Source organism: Pleurodeles waltl, chromosome 3_1, assembly GCF_031143425.1.
Source record: "Pleurodeles waltl isolate 20211129_DDA chromosome 3_1, aPleWal1.hap1.20221129, whole genome shotgun sequence".
Classification (NCBI taxonomy): domain Eukaryota; kingdom Metazoa; phylum Chordata; class Amphibia; order Caudata; family Salamandridae; genus Pleurodeles; species Pleurodeles waltl.
Genome location: NC_090440.1, coordinates 1,705,980,609 through 1,706,008,297, shown reverse-complemented (window position 1 = coordinate 1,706,008,297; position 27,689 = coordinate 1,705,980,609). Strand labels below are relative to the sequence as shown.

The following is a 27,689-nucleotide window of genomic DNA, read 5'->3' as shown; positions in this document are numbered from 1 at the left end:
AACGCACCATGCGGGCGCCTTATTAATAGAATAACGTTAGCCGGCGCTGCGGACTGGTGTGCGTAAAAAAAAAAGACTCACACCAGGCAGCGCCGGCGTATGGGAAAATGGGGGTTGTGCGTCAAAAAATGGTGCAAGTCAGGTCGGAGGCAAAATTCAGGCCTCAAACCGGATTTGCGCCATTGTTTTTGATTCCCAACCTCCATTGACATGTCTCCTGTCTTAGCAAAGACAGGAGTCATGCCCCCTTGCCCAATGACCATGCCCAGGGGACTAATGTCCCCTGGGCATGGTCATTGGGCATAGTGGCATGTAGGGGGGCCCAAATCAGGCCCCCCTATGCCACAAAAGAAAATCGGAAAAAAATACTTACCCAAACTTACCTTTACTTCCCTGGGATGGGTCCCTCCATCCTTAGGTGTCCTCCTGGGGTGGACAAGGGTGGCAGGGGGTGTCCCTGGGGGAAGGGTAGGGCACCTCTGGGCTCCTTCCGAGCCCACAGGTCCCTTAACGCCTGCCCTGACCCAGGCGCACATCAGGCTGTGCGCCGTTTTTTAAGGCCCACCCCCTCCTGTGCGTCAAAATGACGCCAGAGTATAAATAAGGGGCACAGGCCTTAAAGTAATTTTTTGGAAGGGAACGCCTACCTTGCATATAATTAATGCAAGGCTGGTTCCCCCTTCCAAAAAATGACGCACATGGTGGAATTTTGACGCCTGCGGGGTCGGGCGTCAAAGTATAAATATGGGGCAGGGTTTGCGCTGATTGTGCGTCAACATTTTTTACGCACATTCGGCGCAAACAGAGTATAAATATGCCCCTACGTATCTCTGCGAGCAGCAGCAAAAGAACAGAAGGAAGATGGGTGGGGGTTCTACCCTTTTGTTGAGTATTGGAAAGTCTGGAGTCTGGAAAGTTTTATATTCTTTAAAGTAGCTGCTGTGAGTAGTAGCAATAAAGGAGATTACAATAATGTTAATCATCTGGCACCAGCTGCATTGCCCTAAAGCATTTGCTGTGAGTACTGGTGTTTGATTTTTATCTCCACAGCATCAGTCATTGTGGGAATAAAAGACGGACAACAGCACCCAAGCGGTTGTGGATAGGAGGTCCCTCCTGTGGTCTGTCTGTGAAGATTGAGGGCCTTCTGTGGCTGCATCTCTTGAGCTGTCTGGAGGCATTGGAAAGCTCCTCATGTGCTCACGATCTGTCTGAATAATTGGTAGTGGCACCCACACTTACAGTTAATGTCTGCGCTGTTGGCAGGACATGTCTTTCAGGTCAGACTCATTATATTTATGGAAGCCCCTTAGCTAAGTAGTTGAAGCGCATAAATAGAAATATGGGATCTGCAATCCTGAGTGTACATGTGGTGAAACAATAAATGTGGGGTCAAGGTCAAAGACATAGCTAGAAAAAAAAATAACATTCAATAACTATTTTGGTCACCTTCAGATAAAATAATGCACACAACTTAAATGAAAAATAATTGAAAGTAAAACTAATTGGTGGGAAATACACTTGCAATATGATACGTCAGTTGGTTAGTGAAATCACTGCAGATGCCTTTGTGTTTAATCAGTCAAAGAAGTGAGTTCTTGTTAGCCCTTTGGGGACTGGTAACTTGTGTATTTATAGTGGTAAGGGATCCCAACCTGTGACAGAAAGGGCTGTAAATATGTAAGTAATTATCTGAAAATTGTATCACACACTGCCTGGGCTGCCAAATATGTAAACCTTTAATGTTTCAGATAAAACAAATGCTTTTAAAGTATATTTTCTAGTGAAGCGCAGCCAGTTCCTGCAGCAAAGATTTGTATGTGTTCAAACGTATGCCCTGAACCCTTTATATCCTCCTATTGTGTACAGTATATATTTAATATGCGACAGAGACACCATACCAGGCAACTTAAAAAAAAAAACAGGTTGTGGTGGTGGAGCACCAGGGTCGGACTGGGAAGGCGGGCATTTGGGAACTAGGCGATGTGCCAGTGCCCCAGGGCCAGTTTTATTAGTGCCTCAGTTAACCAGCTCACAGAGCCTTACAGACTGGTAGGCCCCCACCAGGCAACTCTAATGTGTATTGATCTCAGCCATACCTCCACCTACCCGAGCCAGGCTGGGGGCCAGCTGTTACTCTGGCCCTTGGGCCATTCTCACCTGAGGGAGGGGGTGCATGTGTCTGACCCAGCCCAGCAGCAGTTTTTCCCCTGACGCCTCCCCCCTGGGCCCCACTTTGTGGCCATGGTGAGCAGGGGAGGAGAGAGAATGCAGAGGCCTCTCTGGGGGCCAGATGTTGTCATCTCGGCCCCAGTGTCTTTTTGGCCCTGGTGGAGTGCTGTACATTTGCATAGGCCTCACTGTGAGGCCACATTTTCGAGAGAGAAAAATAGGGTGGCTGGAAACTACTTTTGAGTCCCAGCATTGGCGCAGCATCCTGTGATTGTGGGACAATCAATTAATTTCCCAAGGCCTAAATAAAAAATAAATTGATCTTATGCAATGTAACTAGTGCTCACTCCTCACTCCTATGCCTTTGGTCTAAGTTGATGCTATATAAAGATACACAAACAAACAAAAAATAAATGTCCAGATTCTGCAAAGGCCCGAGCCATGATAAATAATGAGGACTCTTTTTCTAAAAACATCTATATTCCTTTTTAAAACAGCTTTTCTACCTTTGTCTAGGATTAACTTTTTCATTTTTGTGCCATGCTAGTTAAAAAATGGCCAGGTGGGAACCCTACCCAGGTATGTGGTTGCAGCCATTTTATTATACCTCTCCAGCCTGGCCAAACTGCAATGCTTCTAGTTTCCACCACCTTTACTGGCTCTATAAGATATCAAATGCTTAATTTAACAACATTTCTCTAGAAATTAGTCTAATGAGTCTAAGCAAATTGGGATCAATGAAAGGGATGATCCGGGACTGTGGGCCACTTTTTCTGGGAGTGCTCGGGCCTAGTTATAATCCCAATCCGACCCTACGGAGCACCAACAAAGCTTGTTGCATTGGGCACCACAAAGACTAAAGCCTTCCCTCTTTGCAATTAATGGCCCTTGTTTGCTTTCCTACATCTCTTGCAGTTCTCATGTACTGACCCAACACCCTCGCAGTCTCCTTTTGGTGTCCTGGTCCTCTAATAGTAATATGACCTCTCATGCCTTTGTCACAGTATACATTTCCTATTGTGAACCTCTCACATTCCTTATTTCACCCCTTTCAGCTTATCATTTTATTTTCTCTTGCTTGTCCCACATTCTTACATTTTCTAAATCTGCTCGTCTCACAGTCCATGCTGCCCACCCTACTCATCTAAGGCTAGATGAGAGTACCTTTAGAACAGTGATTTAAAAACAGTGTTTTTTTCTGAATATCTGTTTGGTAATCGCTATTCTCAATGTATGAAAGTTTTCTTTATAAATGGTTGGATATTGACCAGCGTCATGAATATGAATGCAGCAGATTGCAATTTGCGACCCACTAGTAATTCCAGCTATCAGAGGGATGATGGCCTGCTTGGGTAGGCAGACCACCATGTCTGTGATTACTTTTTAAGCAAGCTGTCTTTTTTGTTAAATGCGGCCCATTTCCCTTAATGGAAATAGCAATGTTTTCAATGGTTCGTTGACCACTGCCTCTTCTTAAACAAACTGTCTTTTTTTGCATTCACAAAGGGGAAGGGACCTCAAGGAGAACGCTTCCTTAATAGGTTACCACCACTTGCTTGTAGTGGGTAAAGTATTAATGTTTAGCGACTGGAATTCATTCACAAAACATTAATACATACCACTCTGATTCATTATTTAGAAGAGACACTCTTCTCAAATATCAAATCGGTACTGGCCGCAAACCAAATTGCAGTTTGAGAAGGTGTTCTTGAATCAAAGTTTGGGTGGCATACAAACTAAAATATGAATTGACTTGTTTGTTAATGCAAAAAAAGGTTAGTGCATCTAGTATGCTCTTCAGTCCCTCCCCCTCACAAAGGGAATTTGTGTTCTTCTTTTGCCCCTTGCAATAGTCCTTATGCCCTGCCCTATTCTCACAGCAGCTCCTGTTTATAGGCTCAAACTCCAAGTTTCTGATCTCCTTTCCTTCTGCTGCCTTCCGCCCCAAATTCCTATCCAACCCCTAAAAGCTATCTAAACTCCTGGTTTTACATAACTCATTGTTTCCAATTTCTTGATTGATTAACCCATTAGCATGATGTCCTATTTCCTTTCTTGTAAACCGATTTTGCAATCCCACTGTGGCTTATGAATTCTTGTTTTGTGTACCTCAAATTCCAGAATTGCTTTTGTGTCCATTCCAGCCTCCTCATTTTCCCTTCCAGATCCTCCTACTGGCCCAGATTCCCTGACCTCTCCCTCTCAGCAGTCCACATTCTATTTCTGCTTCTCCAAAAAGCCTAACGCCTAACATCCCTGTCCTGCTTCTTTTTATGGTCACAAATTTGAGTTCTACCTCCCTCCATTGCCTCTTTTTCTTTTCCTCTCCTGCTTTGTGGCGCTACTCTCCTATCCCGCCTTTCCTTGTGGTTTCCAGATTTCCTGTTCATCCCGTCCTAGTTTAAAGTACAGAGGACTGCAGTTTTAGCAAAAAGAAGTGGCATCAGCTTAACAAGAAACTGCTGTAATGTCCCCCGAGATTCTGTTCCTTGCATGGCTTTGATTCATCTAAAACAATGCTGTTCCATAACATATCGTCACAGCCCACTGCAGAGGGCTATGCAGTTTTAAAAGGCCTTGAACCGGAGTAATAGTCCCACGTTGAAGGCGAGGAGCTATAACCATGGTTAGGGTCTTAAACAACCAGTTTAGCCTGAGGCAGAAGGACTATTAGAAACATTCTACCACTGAGGGTAGCATGTTCTAAATTAAAATGGGAAAAATAGAAAGACAAACATTGGAATGTTGGAGTAGAAGACTTATACCAACAATTATTAGACCTGAGCCCCTTATATGTCTTCAATGGAGCTCCCACCCTTCAAATGTTCTAATTAACCATAGCCACTAAGTGTATAATTTAGCTTCTGCTTAAATTTGTTAAAAATGTGTGGCTTAAAAATCATTGACAACCCGTAAATGGATGCATTCTAATGGTTTTGGATTGCTAGAGGAGCAACTGTTTGAAATTCAATTACAGTTAATTGGGTGTCCTATTAATACCACTAACAAGAACACGGGCAAAGAGATTTGATTGTTAGCACAGGTCAGACCAAGGTCGTGGTGACAGAAGCCTGCAATTTGAGCCTGATCATTAGTAAGTGTTTCCAAACAGTGAACGATTCGCCTTTGTTTGTCAGACAGTAGATATTCTATCTAGGGGAACAGGCTCTGTGGGTTCCTGCATGCATGCCAATTACTCCAGTTCTATTTTAATAGCTTTTGTACTGGTGAATTAGTTCTGCGCTTCTCATTGTTAAATATTGGGAGGATGAGAACTGGCTCTGTCTCAAAAGACAAAGCTTCAAATTCTCTTATTTATTAAGCTATATTCTAATTTTTAGAGCACCCTGATGCTGTAGGGTTTCCTGGTTCTAGTAACATAGAGGAACAATGGTGGAATTGGAGACAGATATTATCTGCCCAGGAACAGACGTTTTTTTCCGAAGGATACCAAATAGCTTACTTTTGACATTGCAAAATGAGCAAAGGTTTACGCTTTGCCACACGCACAATAAAATTTCTACATTTGCAATAATTATGCTGAATACATACGAAAACAAGCTTTTGCATAAGATATACTTTGAATAAAAAGTGATGGTTATTTTTCTGTACAAAGCTACTGTGCACTGCATATATGTCCCGTATTTGGTGGCTTATTTAGAATGAAAAAATGACCTCCCTAAAACACGACACCTCTCTCACTATGTCAGTTCTTGTTTCCCAAGTCAGACCTCTACCAGCAACTGCACAAGGTAAGCAATAAATCCAGGAGTTTGAGTTGACTCCCTGGCTTCCAAGTGATTGTTTAGCATCCTGTCTTGGAAACAACAAGCACTGACAAAGCCAATGGGTCTCACCTATGTGAGAGCTATTGTCTTTGTCAGTGTTTTAGCCATGTTGTATACCAACGTGGCTGCTGTTCAGCATGGCTAAAAGCTTGTGACGTAGAGGAGAGTGGCATACAGTGGAGTAGTGTAGAGTGTAACAGAGTGGTGTAGAGTAGAGTGGCACGGAGTATTGTAGAGTGGAGTGTCGTAGAGTGTAGTGTCATGGAGTAGAGTTGAGTGTCGTGGATTAGAGTGGAGTGTTGTGGATCACAGTGTAGCGTGGTGGATTAGAGTGGATTGTCATAGAGTAGAGTGGAGAGGCATAAAGTGGAGAGGAGTAAAGTGGAGAAGAGAGGCATAGAGTGTTGTGGCATAGAGTGGAATAGAGTGTTCTGGAGAGGTGTAGAGTGGTGTAGCATGGAGTAAAGTGCCATAGATGAAGTATTGCAGAGTGGCGGAGGGTGTTGTAATGTGGAGTAAAGAGTTGTGGAATGACATATAGTCGATTGGAGTAGAGTATCATAGAGTGGACTGACGTAGAGTGGAGTGGTTAGACTGGAGCAGAGGGTAGTAAAGTGGCGTGCGATAGAGTGGAGTGTCGTAGAGTGAAGGGTGGTAGAGTGGAGGGTCGTAGAGTAGGGGGCCAAGGAGGGTCATAGAGTGTTGTGGAGGGTCAAAGAGTGGAGGGTCATATTGTAGTAGAGTGGCGCAGAATGTCTTAGAGTGGAGAGGCATCTAGTGGAGTGCCCTAGAGTGTCGTAGAGTGGCTTAGAGTGGCGTAGAAAGATGTAGGGTGGTTTATGGTGGAGTAAGGTGGAGTAGAGTGGAGTAAAATCAAGTGATGAAGAATAGAGTAGTGTGGCGTAGAGTGGCCTACCACAGAGTGTAGTAAAGTGTTGTAGGGTGGAGTAAAGTGTCTTTGAGTAGGGTAAAGTGGAAAGCCATAGAGTTGACTGAAGTGGAGTAGAGTGGCATAGAGTAAAGTAATGTGGCATAGAGTGGCATAGCATGGAATGGTGAAGAGTGGAGTAAAGTGATATAGAATGTCATAGTTTGGAGTAGCATAGCGTGTCTTTGTCACGGAGTGTCGTACAGTGGAGTAGAGTGTCAGAGTGTCATGGAGTGCCATAGAGTGGAGGCTCATATAGTGAAGTAGAGTGTCTTAGAGTGGAGTGCTGTAGAGCAGTGATTCCCAACCTGTGGTCCGGGGACCCCTGGGGGTCCGCGAAGCCTTCTCAGGGGGTCCGCGACTGCTTAGAAAATTAAAAAATATTAACAGATTAGGTCCCCAGCTTTCAATAATGACTCAGTGAGGGGTCCCCGGGTTACAATAATGATTCAGTAGGGGTACCCAGGTTTCAGTAATGATAAAGTGGGGATCAACAGAAGTCAAAAGGTTGGGAACCACTGTCGTAGAGTGTTGTGGAGTAGAGTAGAGTGGAATAGAGTATTATGTTACAGTAGAGTGGAGGGGCATAGAGTGGAGGGACATGGAGTGGAGTGTCGTTCAGTGGAGTGGACTAGATTGGAGTGGCATAGCATAGAGTGGAGTAAAGTGTCAAAGAGTTGAGTGGCATAGCTTAGCATGTCATAGAGTGTTGTGTAACAGAGTTGAGTGTCGTACAGTGGAGTGGCCTAGAGCAAAATAGCATAGAGTGGAGTGGCGTAGAGTGTCATAGAGTGTTGTAGAGTGGAGTGGCATAGAGTTAGTAGAGTGGAGTAGAGTGGAATGGAGTAGAGTGTCATAGAGTGGAGTATCATTGAGTGGAGTGGAGTAGAGGAGAGAGGAGGGTCATAGCATGGAGTGACGTAGAGTGGAGTGGGGTAGAGTGGTATAGCATAGAATACAGTGGTGTAGAATGGAGTCGAGTGTTATAAATTTGAGTGACATAGGGCCAGATGTAGCAAAGGGTTTTTCCCATTCTGTGTCAATGGGAAAATGTGTTCGTACATATGGCCCATAGAGTGGCATGGAGTGAAGTATCATAGAATGCATTCCAAGAGTAGGTTTTCGAATGTCCCCTAGATACCTTTAGCACAGCAGACAGTGCTTCGACCTAAAAATTCATTCCCTTTAGCTTCTTCACCGCTTTATGTCCTTGAATGACGAGAGAGATACTTTTTCAATGACTACTACTCCTACTGAAGGCGTATTGCATTCTCCTATGTATATGCACCTCTTCAATGTTTTCAATGTGTTAAAATGTGCTTATAAGTTAGCTGATGGTCCTTTTTATCACTTTCCATACCCATTGCAATAAAGTTTAATGTTCCATCTCTGAGACATGAGGATTGATATGGATCTACTATTCAAATATAGCTGACAAATATACAGAGACTAAACCTCCAAGAACAATTCAAGTCTTGTATCAACACTTGCCAGAACTACAGGAATTGGGTGTTTACCTTGAAAACACTTTAGCTTCAGCACCAGATCCCATCATTCAGGAATGACCATGACAGCTTCTAGGTTCATATTACATGCCTAGATCACGGTGGGTATGATATCCTCATTACACATTCAAATGTGTGTCCACCTATGCGCTTGTAGTCCTGCATACACAGTCATCATATTTTACTTTGTTTTGGTCAGGGGCATAGATTCCTGGAGGCACGTTTACCTTGCATGTGTGTGACCCTAAGGGCATTTTGTCCTACATGGTGTGTTATGCTGCATTATTTGATGTTACGATGTTATGTTATTTTATGTTATGGTATGTAATTGTAATTGTATTTATATAACGCTTACTACCCCTGATGAGGCGTCAAATCGCTTTTTGGTGAGTAGCACGCTACTCCGGAACCCAAGAGGATGTAGTGGTGGATTAGTATAGGGAACTGTGAGTACAGGATTAGTTAGGTATGAGTTAATTTGAGCAGAGGATATGTGAGTTTGTTAGTTGGATTGACTAGAGTAATGGAGGGATAGAGGAGGAAAGAATCCAGAAGTGCTAATTGGGATTTTATAGTAATAGGATGAGGCGTGAGATGAGTAAAGGAGAGATGGAGGAGGGAGGAGTCTATGGAAAGGGGTTATGTGATTCACATTTGTATAGCACCAGCCACCGTTGCTGTGTCATCATAGTGCATTGCCTATCGGGATGCTCTTTCATGTGATTCTGGGAAGGCCGTCAATTGCACCGGGGGTACCACTGATCACATCAGTTGTTTGTTCATTTTTGGTTGTGCTGCTCTGAAGAGAGAGTTTGAATTCTTAAGATTCACAAAGATTTGTGTCTCTGTATGTAAGTACAGTAGGTTTCAGCTAGAAAGGGCTAGGTTGTTGTATACGTATGAGTGAGTGCACTGAAGGACTTTCCATTTTTCTTTTAACTGAAGCAGAGGGAAGCCAACTCTACTTTTCTCAGCTAGAGTATAGTGCCTTTTATACAAGCATCACAACTCAGGTCAATGTTATGTTATGTGCACGAGGACATATTATGTTTATGTTTACTTTATCTGTGTGTTTCTAGAGTGAGGTGATGTATGACAGTGCTGTTAATTTGGCAGTACCTTGAAAATGATATTACTTTGGTGCTAAGTTGTGCATATGGTAGAGAGTAGGTTCTGTCTTATATGTGCTATTTGAGTTTGATCATTAGAAGGTGATGTTAGGACAATTGACTGGGGAGCTTTTGTTACAGATTTAGGGGGTGATTTTAACTTTGGCGGACGGCGGAGGCCGTCCGCCAAGGTACCGCCGTGAAATGGCCGCACCGCGGTCAAAAGACCGCGGCGGCCCTTTAAACATTTCCGCTGGGCCGGCGGGCGCTCTCCGAAAGAGCGCCCGCCGGCCCAGCAGAAATGCCCCTGCAATGAGGACGCCGGCTCAGAATTGAGCCGGCGTAGTTGCAGGGGTGCGACGGGTGCAGTTGCACCCGTCGCGTATTTCAGTGTCTGCAAAGCAGACACTGAAATACTTTGCGGGGCCCTCTTACGGGGGCCCCTGCAGTGCCCATGCCATTGGCATGGGCACTGCAGGGGCCCCCAGGGGCCCCGCGGCACCCCCTACCGCCATCCTGTTCATGGCGGGTTTCCCGCCATGAACAGGATGGCGGTAGGGGCTGTCAGAATCCTCATGGCGGCGGAGCGCGCTCCGCCGCCATAAAGGATTCCCCCGAGCAGCGGTAAGTCGGCGGGAGCCCGCCGACTTGCCGCTTCTGACCGCGGCTAAACCGCCGCGGTCAGAATGCTCGTGGGAGCACCGCCAGCCTGTTGGCGGTGCTCCCGTGGTCGGTGGCCCTGGCGGCCACCGGCCGCCAGGGTCAGAATGACCCCCTTAGTGCTGTTAGATGTGGGATAAATGCCCAAATATGGGTTGCCACAATTGTTTTGGATGCCTATGGTAAGAGCTATATATACTATATCAATTATGGGTCTGCAGGTTGATTTTGGGCTTGGAGGGTGAAAGTAGTTGTTTTTATGCATTAGTGTGGTTTTGGGTGATGCTTTCTAAGGGTAAATAGTCGGCTTCGACTGTCCAATGGGAGAAAAAGACAAGGAGAGGTAGTGCAATCTCCACAGCCACAAATATCTGAATACTACAGCAGTAATATGTTTAGGCTCAGCAAATATTGAAGAAGTGAATATAGGGGCATTAGTTGCTCTACTTCTCACTGGAGTGTGTTCATGGTAAGAAAAGCTGGCATGCGGGATCAACCTGTACTTACCTGTTATGTTATCTGTATTAAGCCTTTGGTATGATACTGAAGCGCTTTCTTTATCTTCACGTCTTTTCATACAGTTGGTATTCTGTTATTTAAAAGAGGGAGTGAATTCAAGAGAAAGAGAGGAGCTCAGATGAGTGTGCATGTGTGTGTGTGTACATGGACAAGAGAGGGCGTGTGCGAGAATCTGGTGACAGAAATTGGACTCGAGTGGAAATCAAAGTACAGACGATCTATGAGAGGGGCACTAGGAGAAGATGGGGAGAAATCCAGGTAGCAAGGGGAGTAAGATGCAATGTTCCCTCACCAGTGGCAGGGTCTGCACGTAGACTTTACTGGTGGGCGTCACAACCTGACCAGGGAGATGGTGCGAGTTTGTCTTGGATGGATTACTGGTACACCCCCCTTAATTTGGCTGGGCGGTCTGCCTTCTAGAGGAGCAGGGGGGTCAGGGTTCGAGGGGATGCTCGTCAGTATGCTGAAGGCCCAGCCTATGCACTCATTAAACTAATGGTGACCTGGAATAGGCTACAACAGTGTAGTGCCGCACAAGTGGTTACCACAGTGGCTGATGTAGTGGATGGAGCTCCTGTCCTCTTTGACTGCACAGCCTTTGGGCTCTTCTTTGGATTTGTTCAGGATTCAGGCACAGACCCCAGGCCCTTTACGTTCAGAAGTTCAGAGGCATCTGTACCACGCACTATTAGTACCTCCCCACAAAGTCATATTTCCGTGCATGTCAACCATAGGTATACATCATGCTGTGCACGTTTGTTCTACAAATATTCTGTTCACACATAGGCACGCCTGCCTCCATGCAGATTTATTTTGTGAGATCTGCACCTCTAAAAACATTAAATACACGTTCTTGTTGGCTAGTTTGCCCTGCGTTGGTCGTGCCCTCGAACACCGCCAAGAGGATGGCTCTGCGGCCTGCCACAGCTCACTCCTCTTCTCCACCTTCGTCTTCTCTTGTCTTTCAGTTGTCTCTGAAAAGAGGCGGGGCGGGCAGGGATGGGGGAAGGCTAATTGCTAAATACAGGGTTGCTAAATGAGTGCCGAAGCCATTCCCTTGTCTGACCCGTGTCAGAAGGGCGAGGGTTAATGATCCTGTGAGCCCGAGGAACTGTGACGTGTTTCTCGCCTCGGAGGCAGGACCCCACTTTAATGCCTTGTTTCTATTCGCCAAAAAGACAGATGGTTCTCCCGCACGTCAGGCTGAGCAATGGCTCCTCGCTGAACCCCGTCACCGCCGTCCACCTACAGACATCAGGGGAGGGCAGCATCTGGCCTTTGGGTATGGCTGAATTCATGTTCATTACTCATCTGCCACGAGTGCAGTAATGGGGGACTCATCAGCCAGTTTATTAACCAGTGTCCCGCAATCGCGCACGCAGCCACCAATTTACTGTAGTCTCTACATTAACACGCTCAAGTAGGCTTCGCCCAAACTTTATTGGCTTCACCACTTGTTCTGGTGCACAGTGACCCATAAATCAACCCGCTTCACCTCTTCTCACGTAATCTATTCTCCTGGCACATCACACTTCGAATAATCTAAGAAGAAAGAGGCAAATATTATTTCAATAAAGTAGTGCCCACAAGGATACGACGCATTATCATCTGGATAAAGGTTTTTTTCCGAAAATCTAGGATTCATTTATTATCTTTATATGGCTGGAACTTCTAGATTATGCGATTGATCGTCGTATAAATAAAATATTCTGCGGGGACATAGGACTGATCTTCCTATAGATTACCAAATATAAAGGAAGACAGTATTCATCGTTTTATAGTTTAAATTGGTCTCTGATAGCACTGTTTTTGTCTTCCTGGTATTTACATGTTCTTGAGGAACAGAGCTTTATCTCCCTGTACGTCAAAATTGTGTTTGTTAAGGAGGGGGAATGTGTGTTTTCAGGACAAACGGCCATGGGAGACAGATTAGTGACTAAGTGCTGGTAATGAAGACAGCCAGGCATAGAAAAGACAGGATCTTTAACAAGTGATGCATGGTCACTTGAAATATGAAACTAGTTTTTTGTGCCTTGCAACACATATAAAACAAAGAACAATGCTTTGGAAGACATGCAATTAAAATCTGAAACTGACCTGACCTCACAGCCTTTATCCAGCAAATGGACCGATAAAGTAGGCTCAGGCCCTCCCTGTAGGAAAGAGACATTGTGCCCAACTCAGTCTTGGCATCGTTTTCCCTTTAATAACGAATTCAAATCATTAATGCAGAATTGTATTGTTCTCCAACGAGCTAAAGCTCTGGGGTTCAAATAAGGAAACCCATCCCTGAAAGAGTTGCAAATACAAGGCACTGTTTGCCAGCTCAGTGCTCGGGAAATTTTCACTCACTGAATAATAAAAAAAAAACTTTGATAGACACAGGGAAGAGATAGTTGGAAAGAATATAGGTAACTAGCTGGGGACTAGGAAGAGGAGGAGAGGAGGTTTGTGTGACAGTATCTCGAGGTCACTAATATCTGCCTACAGTTTTAACCTGTGGTGTAGTAGATGCAATATTATTGTCATACAATATAACACATGCGACATACTGGGGCATGCCAGGGAGTGATGTCTCAAGAGTCAAATCAGCATCAGGGAGGTAGCACAGGCCCTTGTAGCCCCAGCTTGGCTGGTGTGCTTGGGGGGAGGGGGGGAGGTCAACCCTTCAAGGGTGCCCTGTTCAGCCCAAGGGCAGTGAATATCTGTGAGATATGGGAGACTCGGGACCCCTCACCACATTCTTCTGGGGGCCCCATCATTATTACACACACCATTGATTACCAAACAGCTTGGAAATTGTCCTCATCCGCTCTTAGCCAGATGTAAACAAATCTGCAGTGACGTGAGCGATCATGTATCCGATGTTTATGGATAAGAACGCTCAGTCTGCTCACTTCTAGGATGCAAGGGAGGCCCCGCAGGTCAAGGGTGGGCTCAGACTCTAGAGCAGGACTAAGCACTTTTGACCTCCCCTCCAAAGGCGAGCATGACAGATGAAGCAGAGGAAGAGCTGCTCAGGTGTGAGCCTAATGAGGCGTGGCGGCAAGAGTCACGGTCAGGAGCAACCTTGAGACATGGCCTGGAGGGTGGAGGCCATCCATCGAGGAGGCTGACAGGCAGCGTAAACAGGAGCCATTAGGTGCCGGGGCGGGGGCGAGAGAACCGTGGGAACAGAGGAGAGAGCTTGAATGTGAGACAGTTGTCCAAGAGTGGCTGTACTTAACATGGGACGTAGGCAGGGTAAACTCGAAACCGCACTCGTTTCCCCCAGACCCACCACCTTAGCCCGCAAACTGTTTATTTGACACAGTGAAAATGATTTCACACCAGCTATGAGAGACCCCCTAAGCTCTCTCATGCTCCGAATGCAGTGCCCACCCTCTAACGCACTACACCCACCTGTGATAAGATTCTGCTCATCATTAAAGAGACCACACACCAGGGATCTGCTCAATTTACAGGTGATCTGATCCCACCAACTGATTATGTTCCTTCGTCGTAATGACCCAGAAATGAATTTATTTCACCCACTGATGATCTAACTCTACTCACCAGTGACCCGACTCTTCTCTCCAGCATTGCTAAGGAAATGTTTACTTTTTTCATGAATATGTTTAGATTTGAGGTTGTTTTATTTAAAGTGGCAGAGCTTCCAAAGTATTGATGCAGCGCCTGCAAAGGTTTGTTTGCCTTTCCGTTGCTTTGATGTTGTTGATATTTCCAGGCATAATCATTGTTTGCTTCTAGAAGTGCGTTTGCAGCCAGAGATCTTTTTCTTAGCCAAATATCAATTGGTGGCCACATGTACACCCTTGTAGGTTGTACTAGTGAGCTTTAATTTACAATGCTGTTCTAGAGAAAACCATCAGAGATCTTTCAACATAGGGATGATACACTCCTGTCTTCTGGATGCAGTCACAGACTTGCAGCATCACATAATACTGCTTGAATGATGCAATATGGATTTAGAGAGCCCACCTAGGAGTGAGTTTCCATAATCAATCCTGCTTTGAAATAGTAACTAGGTTACTAGATTTAGATAACATTTGGGCATGAAAGGTTTAATTTTGCTTCTTAATATCTTCCATTGATATTTGGTTCTTTCACAGCTTTCTTGATCTGCTCATGTAGGTGTGGTCTTCTACCAAGAATGCGGCCCAATGATTTGCCTTCTTCGGCCACACTAGGTGAGGTTCACAGCAACAGCAACTGAGCTTGTACTGCAACATCCAGTTTATGATTCTTTTCTAGGCAGTTGCCCCAAGGGATATGTCTTCTCAAGAGTTTATTCTGCGGTATTGCTGCAAGTCATCTTTGTGCTGATGATACTCAAAACAAAGATTGTTCAGTAGGTCTCCCAAATGTTCCATACACATACTGAGAACAAGGGGAGTAATGATTGATCCTTGATACACTACAAAAGAATTAGGGTAGGAAGTTAATTGTGCAACTTTATTGGGTTCAAAGATGGGATGACATGTTTATGTACATGTTTGGTGAAGCATTACATCTTTTGCTCATCTAGAAGATGATTTTATATTGGATGTTTTTGAAATACATACAACATAGACATGGATTGGACCCTAACATGAAAAAGCAATGGCAAAGTCAATAGGTCTGGCATTTTGTCTGCCAGTGCAGATCTACTAGCCTTGCCAATGTTTTTGCAGTTGCTGAAATGCATCAGCTAAACAAACAAAATATGCTTTAGTGTGAATGGTGTGCAGCATTGGCAAAAGAAAAGAACCACTTTCAGGTATCACAGGCCTCCCTCCAGTAATGATACACACTACTTTTAGGTATCAGAGTATCTGCATCAATACTGAGGTTTCCTGCTCTGAAAGTGAGACAATCAACTTCAAGTTATCAGATTCCCTGTTAGAGTAGCGAAATTTGCCAGTTACAAGAAGCCTTTTTCCAGATTTTAAGATCCTGCTTCCATTATTATCCCACCATCACAGGCCCCTCTTTCGTCTCTGAAAGCTGCATGCACTTGACAGGGAAGGCTCGCTGAGGCATGGCAGAGTTGGGCCTGTTCCAGGTGTAAGAGGCCCTGCTCCAGCAGTGAGATGCTCTGCGTTCAGTTATCAGTGACCCTCTCTCAGTAATGCGAAACAGTACTTTAGGTTATCAGATGGCCTACTTTCAGGCGCGTGTTGCTACTTTCAGTGATCCCACGTCATCTCTGATGTCCCACTTCATCTCCGAAGGTTGCGTGCATGTGACAGGAATGGCTCACTCAGCCTTTGCAGATGTTGTGCCTGCTCCAGACATGAAAGGCCCAGCTCCAGCAGGCAGATGCCCTGTTCCAGTTAACAGAGTGCCTGCTCCAGTGATGAGATGCACTACTTACAGGAATCAGAGGCCTTCTTTCCGCATGGGGATACCATGCTTCAGGAATAATATACTCGACTTCCTTGATCTAGCAGTCAGACACACATCTTCAGGTATCAGAGGACCTGGTCCTGCACATGTGTGACCTGCACTAGTAATGAGATGCCCTGCTGCCAGTTATAGGATGCCCCATTCAAGTTGTGAGAAGCAGCACTCTAGTTATCAGAAGCCCTATTCCAGGCTAAGATACTGCCTCAAGTGATACCAAGCCATCAGAGATATCCCACTTCATCTCCCAAAGCTACATGCACTTGACATGGAAGGCTCACTGAGGTTTTGCAGATGTTGGGCGCCTTCCAAGCATGCGAGGCCCTGCTCCAGTAGACAGATGCCCTGCATTCAGTTATCAGAAGCCGTGATCTAGTGATGAGATTCGCCGGCCTGCTTCCAAAAATGGGTTTCTGTTTCCAATGGTGCCACGCCTTCACAGATCACCCTTTCCTCCCCCTGGGCTGCATGCACTTGACAGCGTCTGCTCGCTGAGGCTTTACAGATGTTGGGTCTCTTCCAGGAGCTGTGATCCTGTGTTCCAGATGTGGAGTCCATTCTGATGACATTCGGCCGTGCTGACGGCGCTGCAGGCCTGCTCTTGTGGGGAGAGGCCCTGACTCTGGCACATCAGCAGCTTTGCCCGAGCTGACAGGCGCTGGGACTTGACATGATCTGCTGTTAAGCATGAGAGTGATTTGCTGACAGGCAGCGAGTAATGTGAGTTTTTCCAGGATTCCCGCAGCAGCCACAGCTGATCCCTGAATGGGAAAGGGTGACCCTGCTATCTGTAACGCTATAAGGGTCTAGGTAGGGGGTCCTCGGTGAGGCGCTCTTCTGGGTCGGATTGTGTGTCAGATTTGCTGCTTGTGTTGAGCCTTCGCCCATGGAATCATACTTTGTGCTTCAGGCATGGTGAATGCACTTTAACCACTTAACTGCCAGTTAGAAATGTATGAGCTCTCCACCATTTATGCACCCTCTGGTTAGCAGCAGCTTATCCCACTGCTGGTATGATGGGAAGTCAATGCAGAGTTGACCAAAGGATGGTGGTGTGTCACGGTCCTAGGGATAGCACACTGAATAGATTAGACCCCAGGCTGGATAAGTAGCAAATCGCTCTTTATTATTCTCTGTCATGCACCATCACAGTGCCCCTGACACCCTCTCACAGCCTCCTTCCCCCAAGTATGTGAGTGGACGTTTGTATGGCACTTTCTTGCTGCCCTCGGCCACTTCCTGTCCCCTGTAACCTCCCTTGGGAGTGACCAGTGTCCGGGGGTATTGAGTGACATCAGGGTCTTATCTCGCCACTTCTCTACACCTCCCACCTTATTAAACTGAACCCCCTGTTTTTAAACTGACATTGAGGTTGCTTAAGTTTACATTGCATTTCTTCTATCAGCTGTTGGGGGTTGAGTGATGATGCACCCTAACCGTGTCATCATCTCTGGTCACATGGCTGATGTCAGGTCTCCAAATTGTGCCTCCTAGAGGAGTCTATATCTTCCTTCTACATCTCTCTCCTTCACTCACTCTTTTCGCTTTGGCGATGATGGTCGATTCGCTTGAAGTAGGATATGTTTCATGTGATGGACTTTCTTGGTCTGGTGGCATATCCCATGTTGCCTTTCTGCTTTGTCACATCTATTCTGACTACTACTCTACTCCCCAAACTCCTTCCTTTAGGCCCATCTCTCGGGCTCATCTCCTGGCATCCACAAGGACTTAATCTTTCTCTTCTTCTCTTTGACTGTGGTTCTGAGTTCTCCATTTTTTGAGGTGTCTGACTATTGCCAAAGAGTGATTTGTGCCCAAACATGAAAATGGCAGGCATTCCACTGTTGAATGTGGGGTATTCTTCTGGTATGCCCTCAACACCTGGCACAATGCTTATGCCAGCAATGTGCCCTCTACCTTGGCCCCTTGATTATCCTTTTAAAGGTGTCTATGAATTTCCCCACCATTCCATTCCACCATTCCATTCTATTAGCTTGTGACCACACATGTGTTATCCTACAGTACTTACTAGCCAGTTGGGTGATAAACTCTTGACACTCTGCACTAAATGGAAAACCGTTAACTCACTTGAGGGTCTTTGGGAGACCCCATGCCTCAGACATGTCGTCTAAGGCCAGTGTTAATTTCATGGCACACATGGAGGAAATTATTTTTATGAGTGGAAATTAGAAAACTCACCCCTAAGTGCCAGGAGGTATTTGCCAGATGACATGGAGCCGAAAAAGTAAATGGCTACCAGATCCTACACCATCATGGGCAACCCTGAGTTTACCAGAGGCAGTGGTCTACATGTTATGGTAATGCACCTGCTTTTGTGAGAATCCTATAGGTCCATTTCAACCATGCTCTCTAGATTTGGAAACCACATTTGTTTCCTTAGGATTTTCTTGTTGGTTACAATTCCTGTAGTTCCCTCATGAGTGAGCTTGGTCACTTGTTTCCCTAAGCACATGGCCAGAACAATTCCAGACCCCTTAGGACGAGTCCTACGGTTGTTATGGCTAGTTCCTCATGAATGCTGTTGAATAATTTGACTTTTCTCAGTCTTCCCTCCTGCCTTTGATCTGCGTCCACCTTTGTGTTTTGATCACCTGCCGGACTGCTTCCAGGTCTTTATCTTCATTCTTTGCTGTGATGACCTTTTGGAGCAATAGGGCTTTCAGTATGTCTGCATTCACCAACATGTGTAGGTATCCTTCAGCCATAGGGGGATTGGAGTTTGTTAATTTCAAGGGGGTGATTAAAAAGTTGTCAGCTGGGGTCTGTCCTTTTTTGGGGTTGTGGATGTTTTGATAGTCATTCTCCTGCAGTCTTGTCCCCCAGCATTGAATTTGTGGGAATAGTTTTGCATTGGGGTTGACAAAGGTGGTCAGTAGGGCTTAGTGATCTGTTACTGGCTCTTGCAGTGTAGAAACATGTGAAAATGTTCACATGCTCCACACTACCACCAGGCTTTGTCATTTCTGGATAAGAGTATGCTTTTTCTATGTCCAAAAGGATTTGACTGTCATAAGCTGCTACTTGATGAGGGGATTCATTGCATTCAGAATTGTTTGCTAAAACTGGCCCAGTCCTACTGGACTTGGGTCGAAGTATGACATGACTTATGCTGTTTATACCACGTCTTTAATGTTCCAGAATCTTGTGTCTCACTTGATCCAGAAGCCTTTGTCCGACTTACATGACCATTTGATTTCTGTGTTTTGCTTGTTAGTTGTCTGAGTAGTGTGTTCATGGTGACGTAGTCTTTGATGTATCATGGCGTCACTAAGGCATCTGGGACTGGCTCTAGAAACCTGGCACATTGATGCACCAGTTTCTAGTAAATGAGGCCCTTAGTCTTCTTCTTCACTGTCCATGGATTCCAAGGATGTTGATGATCTTCTGGATGCTGAGTTTGTGTGGCATTTACTCCTTTCCTTCGGTCACTTTCTATCCCGAAGGCCTTCCTCAGCAGTGGTCAGTGTCTGGTGATGGATTACCATACCTACATCTACTTACAGCTGGTCACCTGCTCACAGTCTTTTTGTGCCAGGAGAATACATTTGTGCACCATAAACGAGAGAAGTTGTTCATGTGTGGTCCCGAAGGTACACTAGCACATGCAGCATGCTGGCTTCTGCAGGTTTGCGCTGTCCTCTTTTTTAATGAAATGCACTGAATGGACTGCTTTAGCAAGGGGAGGGATTAACAGCATCTTGGCTATTTCCATGTCAGATGCAATTCGTCATGTCTGGTCTTGGGCATCTAAGTGGCTGACGTATCGTGAGAGAGCTATCTGTGTAGTGGGATGTGCAGAAAGTCAAATACTCAAAGAAACACAGGACAAGCTTCACCTCAAAGCAGGCTATCACCACGCACATGATACATATGTAACTAATAGCAAATGAGAGTGACAACATGTACCATAAGAAAGTTTCTCAAGCTACAAATGAACGTTATTGTATCTTTTTAGACATTTATGTTGACGCAATTAATATTCTTTGCAAGTCGTTTCTGTAACATCTCACAAATGTCTTGCATTTATTCTAAGATGGTCACTTTGTATGTTGTTGGTCAGTCCTGATGGGTTCAAGCCCATCAGTCATTCACTGTCACTACCTCCCCATGCGCCCCGCCCATCTTAAGCCCTTTACCTTTTCAGCCTCCCCCAGATTGAACTTCCTGTACCCGCTCAACAGGGAGCTGGCCGCTCCACCCATTTTAAAGAAGAACATTCTATACTTGAACCATGCATTTTCAGTTCTTCCAGCACCCACGACCTTACCAAGAATGTCCCCAGTCCTTTCATTTCTGGACTAAAATAGAAACCTTTTTGAGACTTACATTTGCTCTTCTTGTATGTATTTCCGCAGCAAAGGGCTCAGTTACTATCTTCTCTTTTGTTATATTTCGTCTGCTATCTTTCGTGCACAGTGAGATTTTCTGAAAGTGACACTTGATAAATATATAAATGAAAATTACAAATACATATTTGAACTCCGCTCTGAGGAATACATTGCACCTCAGTGAATTGCACCTTCGGAAACACTGATCAAACAAATGTTGGGGTTGGAGAGCAGGGTCTTCAATGCTGGGGCTTAGAACCACTTAGATAGTAGGTAAGTTCTTTACTTCATGATATACCCTTAGGTTGCAGGAAAGCAGGTCGTGATGGGACTTCATTCTTATTCCAACTCTCCTGATCTCATAGCCTCCAGTCTACACAACACACACCAGTATTCCATGACATCATTCACTCGCAGCATTGCAGACACCTGCTCAGACATACGGGGAATGGGAACACACCAGTTACTAAAACAATGTTGGTGGGTATACCTCATAGTGATCTTTTAGGGCCAGGAACATTTGCCCACCAAATAGTTGTCATTGCTATTATGTTTTTTCTGTATCCAAAAAAACCCTGCGGAAATTTCAACCACTATACAAACTAGCTGCCAAAAGCTCACCTCCCTTCACAAAGATGGTGCACAGGGTTAACATAGAGCAGGAAAATGCTACTAGTGTGTGCTGTGGTGCTCTGGAGCACTGGTGAAGAGAAGAAAGAACAGTGCCCATTTCGTAAACGTGAAATGCTAGTATTGAGGTGCTGAAATAACTATTGTTAATTTGTATTAAACACATAAATTCAGAGTAGATACACCTTCATTGGCATGCTTTCTATTTAGGAATATTTCGAAAATAGCTTGCAGAAACACTGGAAGTTTTATGAACTGCATATTTAAATAAATAAAATAAAAACACAACATAATATATTTTAAACAAATGTTGAAGTAAGTTGATCAACGTTTGGAATAGGATGAGGGTAATTTATTGTTATGTTTCACCTAGGTAGTAATACCATGCAGAGAAACTGAAGTAATTGACACATTTGAAAGCACTGAAAATAGCCAGCATTTTTTCTCATAACCAATAAGCAAACAAGATCACAGATTATCAAAAGGGGTGATTAATTCAATAACTTATAACTAATATGGACCTTACTTATAAACTCAAGACAACCCCAATAATGCATTTTGTATTCTTAACTCCATCAAAATTTTGGAATAGGAGATATACGTACAGTAGTTAATTGCTGTGATTCTCTCCAAACACTATCAAGAAAAAATAAATAAGCAGACAAATGAACCAAATTGAAGGTAGTTGCATTTTGTCAAAGCCAAGAAGTCAACATGATCTCAGCCAGTCCACAAGGGAGTAAGGGGCAGGATTAACTCAGTGCGATAAAGAGGGTGTGAATTGGCTAACAGATAAGTGGCAGATAGATGTTTTCTAAAGCTTTTTCCATAGTTGGTGTAATATGCTAAGAAAATACAGGAGCAAGTCTGTGGTAAGACAACAAGTTAAAATGGGAAATCTGGTATTTCATTCATCTTTTGCTGGCTTCACAATTGACTGGTTAATCACTTAATCACACCTCCCACTCACTTGAGTGCACAATTGCCTTTAATGTGGGCAATTATGATATTAGGCCAGTCAACGGCTACTGCAAAGTCTACTTCCCAATGACTGAATAATTAGTCACTCTGCTATAACATCATATTTTCTACCCTTTGGGACTGTTTAGCACACTTCTGCAAACCAAAAGCCACATTGTACTGAACGTTCTAGGGCTCTTCTCTGCAGTCTCCTGTGCAAGAGAAGGAGGTGACATCATTCCCTGTACCCGTCACGTAGCCAGTATTTTATTCTGTATTCCAGCATGCACTTTTTTCATCTCACAACTGACTGTACCTAATACCCCCCTCATTGTAATGAACAAAACACTTGGAGGGTTATTCCAACTTTGGAGGAGGTGTTAATCCGTCCTAAAAGTGACGGATATACCACCAGCCGTATTACGAGTTCCATAGGATATAATGGACTCGTAATACGGCTGGTGGTATATCCGTCACTTTACCGTCACTTTTAGGACGGATTAACACCTCCTCCAAAGTTGGAATAACCCCCTTGTTCCCTTGCAATCTGCCAGTGGAGCCCCGCACTAGTTGTTATTTTTTTTTTTTAAACATTTCTTGCAAATAAAATGATATGGAAATATGTCCATTAGCAAAATTGCACTTGAAAGAGAAGCATTTCTACAACTATGGTTAGTTCGGTGTATGTTATGTGGTTACGTTTTACTATTCCACTGTCTCGCTGTGCAGAGTTTTTGTAGTTGATGTATGACAGAGGTGAATGGTCAGCAGATTGAAAATCAGCATTGTTATGGTTCTGGGCAAATATGTCTTTCTTCAAAGACCCCAAGTGTGACCTGCTGATTTTCTGTCAAAGGGAAACCATTTTAAAATTAAGGGGAAAAGTGTGGGAGAATCCCCAAGTATTAACAGTTAAGATTACTTGCATCATCATGCTGCAGACTTAGGAGGTCATTTCGACCTCGGCGGTCTTTTAACAAGACCGCCGAGGGACCGCCGTGCTGAAGACCGCCAGTGGTGGTGGTTTTCCGCTCTGTGTATTATGACTGCTGGCAGCCCTCCGTCCTTTTCCGTACGGAGAGCCGCCAGCAGCCATACTGGCGGGCGGCGGGGAAGTGGAGGTTGCTGCACCTCCACCGCCACGTCAACAGAACACCGCCCACGGAATCACGCTCTGTGATTCGGAGTGGCGGTGTTCTGTTGACGGTGTGGTGGCGGCGGAGCAGCCCCCATGGATCCCGTCCCCTCCCGGAAGATCAACGTACAAGGTAAGTTGATCGTCCATTAGGGGACGGGGGCGGTGGGGTGTTGTGTGATGTGTGGGTGCTTGGGGGTGTGCGTGTGAGTATGTAGAGGGGGTGTGTGAGTGTGTGTATGCATGCGGGGGTGTAGTGTGAATGGAAATGTGTGCGTGTCTGTATGTATGTCTGTATGGATGTGTGCGTGTATGTCTGAATGAGGGTGTGCATGTATGACTGTGTGTGTGTCTGTTGGCATGTTTGTTTTGTGTGTGTGCGGGAATGTGTGTTGGTGGTGTCTGCATGCGTGTTGGGTGTGTGTCTGTGTTGTGATGTCGGGTGGGGAGGGGGATCCTGCCACCTTTTGGGGGTGGCAGGGGGGTGGGGGTGTTGGGGACGGACTCGGTGGAGGAGGTGGGGGGTGGCAGAGACCCCTATCAGTGCCAGGGAAGGAATTCCCTGGCACTGATAGTGCTTACCGCCATGGATTTCATGGCGGTTCCACACCCCATGAACTCCATGGCGGTAAGCCAGGTCATGATACCGCCGGCGGTCTTGTGACGGCCGCCGGGCTGGAGACCCAAATCTTCAGCCCAGCGGTCGTCTCCGCCATGGCGGTCTGATCGGAGAAGTGGCGGATGACCATGGCGGTAACCGCCATGGTCATAATTCCAAATTTTTTACCACCAGCCTGTTGGCAGTAAAACCGCCACTTCTCCGTCAACCGCCAGGGTCATAATGACCCCCTTAGTGTTTCAGTTCCTGGAATAAGACCACAACCCCCCAAAAGAAGACAGCAGCAATAGATAAACTAAAATGTTTTTTTAATTAGAACCACAAGTAAAAAACAAGCATTCAGCAACAAAAAGTAAAAAAAGAAAACAAAGTTCCTCTAATTGCATGTAACAGTAGTGAGTATAGTCATAAATACAGAAGTGAATGTAAAAGGAGCTTTCCCTACAGCACGGGAGCCCCCATTCCTGTTCAACCTCAAGATTCTGGTATTGCAGTCCAGACAAAATGATAACTTCACCATCTGCTCCCTCCATACACAGCTGTGGGAAGAGGAGGCAAGATTCCAGTGAAGGGCAGTTAGGAGGCATGCAGCAATCACTGCTAAAACACTAATATCATACGAGAAAGAAGCCCCATTCAGGAATATCACACTGTGATCTGTTTGGCAAGACATAAGGTTGGAGTTGGACATTGCCCTAAAGTCGCAGTCAGTTATCTTGGATATCCGGGTGCAGCATACTAATTATGTGGCTGCTGTAGGAACAAGTCACCACCTCTGGGGGTAGCATTACCCAAGCCTGCTAATTTATGTGAAATAGTATAGGATTTGTAAAACATTTTATATTGATAGAGCTTCAATTTGGTAGCCAACGATTTGGACAGAAACATTTGCAGTAAGTGTTCTTTCAGGATTGATTGTGCCAATCAGTTTGACCTGTGAATACTCCAGGTTTCAGTTTAAAAAAAGTACCTACATTGAAATATTTACAGAACTGCATATTCGGGTATGGCCTCTTTCTTAAATAGCTGCCAAAGACAGAAAAGTTTCATAACAGAAGACCTGAGAGCCAAGCTATTATGAAGCTAAGGCCCAATCTTTATGTTATTTAGCATTAAAAACCTCCTGGATCGTTGCCCCAGAAAAATGCACCTCATGACAGATACATCTCCCTTAAAATTTCAAAGTCATTTCATATACAAAAAAAACACCTTATATCGGCTTGTCTGAAATGAACCTGCTCACTAAATTTCAAGAAGGTTTCCCATTCTCCATCATGATAAACAGTTCAGTCCGTGGAATCGATGTTAGCTCCTTTGCTGCCCAATACTATATTTACATAGAGGAAGTCCCTCCCATCTCCCAGTTCATGGGTAATTACTAGAGTTGTGCGAAATTCACATAATTACCTTTTGCATAAATATATGACATCAGGCAAAATGGAAATCCAGGCTGTATCGATATATTTTAGTGCGAAATGGATCCTCATGTACAATATGGACGGACACAAGAATGCTTTTCGAACAACAAAAACACAAAAATAAAAGTCCCATGAACAACAGGTGCTCCTACTCTGTTATTGTGTGTGCTCCAGTGATAGGATCTTTTGCACAAATGGTCCTCAATTACGCAACCATGCATTAAGTACACCATTTGGGGATTTTTGCATAGCAAGCATAGTGCAAGAAGCCCAAAATTGCATGAGATTTCTCCAGTATAACAAAAACTTTGCCAAGGTGTAGCTACTACAGAAAGCTCATCTGGGCTTTCTTATGGCTCATAGTAAATGGAGAGATAACTGAGACCACTCTGCAAAACAACTGTGAAGGAATAGTCAGGGGGAGTCATGAAAAGATAAAGGAAGTGGTGGATGATCTTCATCTTATTCTTTAGGGACACACCTTCTGACGTTGATTTGTTTATCCTTTATCCCCCTACTTCTCAACAATTGGCTATGAAGCCCATGATCTTAAAGCATTTGGGGTACCCAAAGTCATTGGGACATAAAGAGCTATACAATTTTAGTAGTAAAATACAGAGCACACCATCACCCAAATTTGTGTTTGTTAATTTTACCCTTTATGTTCTTCGCACAAACATTTGTTTAAGCCCAAAAGATCTCTTCACCCCCTGGATTACTTCCCTTTTCTATCCATGCTACAGATCTCACACTCCTAATTATCTGCCTAAAGTATGTCTTTTATTGTTCAATTTGGGGTTTTCCAGCTGTACACCTATGTTCTTTTTACAGAGTTTATCTTTATTTGTATTGTTAATATTGTTAGATCTTCTAGAACCGTAGGCAGGGTTGTGCTTGATAATGCTACAAATAAACTTATAAACTATCCAGCTAGACAGACATACCAGCCTGGCAACAAAGGGAGAATGGCAACAAAAGGAGAATATCTTATTTTCTTAAAGTGGGGAGCTTTAGCTTAGAATCGGCCTACTTGACCAAAAAAAACCAGGATTTGAACATGCTAGAGCTGTCCTCTAATTGCGTTCTCAACACTTCTATGAAATGCTGATTGTGAAACCGCTGTCAACAGAATCACGGAAACGGTGTCTTAGAAACATCAAGTTTATACCAGAATAATTTTAGCTTCCTGCACTGTTCCCTTGTTTGCAGGAAATGATAACACATCAGGGGCCAACTTTTGGTTTGATTTTTTTCCCTCAGGATATTTTGATGACTTTTCCTCTCACCATTTAGAAGGATATGCGTTTATTTATATTTTCCATTTACGTTTCCCTATTGCTGCATTTATTTTACCTCTACATTTATGTTCTAAAAGCCGTGTTCAGTATGAAGCCGGCTGTAACTGTGTCTGACTGGTGTAGAGTGATGTGAAAAGTATAGTCCTGGCTGGCAAACCAGCTTGTGAAAAATGGCAAATGTAATGTAAACAGTGGGATGGGAGCCGCATTCCACAGATAAATGTGAGAATATATACACTATCGTTTACAGTGAGGGGGAGGATTGTCATGGAAAAAGGCTCAGAAGTGCACAATTGCAGGGATAATCGTCTTAATACGCAAATCAAAACAGCAGCGTGTACCATGGGAAGGAATGCATATGGAGGCGGTGAGAGGGATGGAAAGATACATTCATAAGCCACTGAAGGTGAGAGAAGAGGCCACAGAGTGGAAGAACTTTAGTTTGAGGGCCTTATGATGAGATGAAGGCCGGAGGTGACGACTGGACTGCGGTCATATCAGGTCCCTTTTAGTAGGTCTGGCTTCGCATTGCAGCTGTTGCGCGACTTTGTGTATCAAATGGAAAAAGAGCTTTCAGAAACACCGGGCGAGGGGATTTGGCTCTACCCACATGTTGATTCTCTTGAGTATAGCATTTGATTGGACAGAACCTGTGTGCTTGTGTTACACTTTTTGCTTTGAAAGAGTGCTTATGCTCAGTACAGCAGGACTGATTTGTTTTTTTGTGAATAGCCAATGATCAAAGTTATTATAAGCTTGATCTATCTATTACGAGAAGTCATGGCATAGGAAAGAGACCTGACTTATTTGCCATAAAAAGCATATGTTATATCTGATAGGCCTTTAAGGGCGGATTTTGAATGTCCTGTGTTAAATACTATAAGTAGGCATTTTCTCATATGGAATCACCTCTGTTCTCTTACCTGATGCACTGTTAGAGGGACAGTTGTTGCCCCAGGAGAATTGTAGAAACCCTTCCTTGATTCTGGACCACTAGCAGCTGATACAGTGCAAAATTATAAACAGAGGCAGTAATTATCAAATAGGGAATGAATTATTCAGGTAGCAAGTATTTCAGGAGAGGAAAACCAAGACAGAGGGGAAAGTTCAGGTTTAATACAATATGCCTGATTTGCTTAGAGTAACAAATCAATGGTAAAGGCCAGGCACTTGGTTGGTTTATAGGGAAAAGTTATGTCAGAGGCCATGGGTCT

At 44.4% G+C, this 27,689-nt stretch overlaps 1 protein-coding gene across 3 annotated transcripts in view; it reads left to right on the top strand.

The window, feature by feature from the left end:
• Positions 1–27,689, top strand: part of IQCA1 (IQ motif containing with AAA domain 1) — a 692,773-nt gene that overhangs the window by 242,975 nt on the left and 422,109 nt on the right. The gene's annotated exons all lie outside the window — the stretch shown is intronic.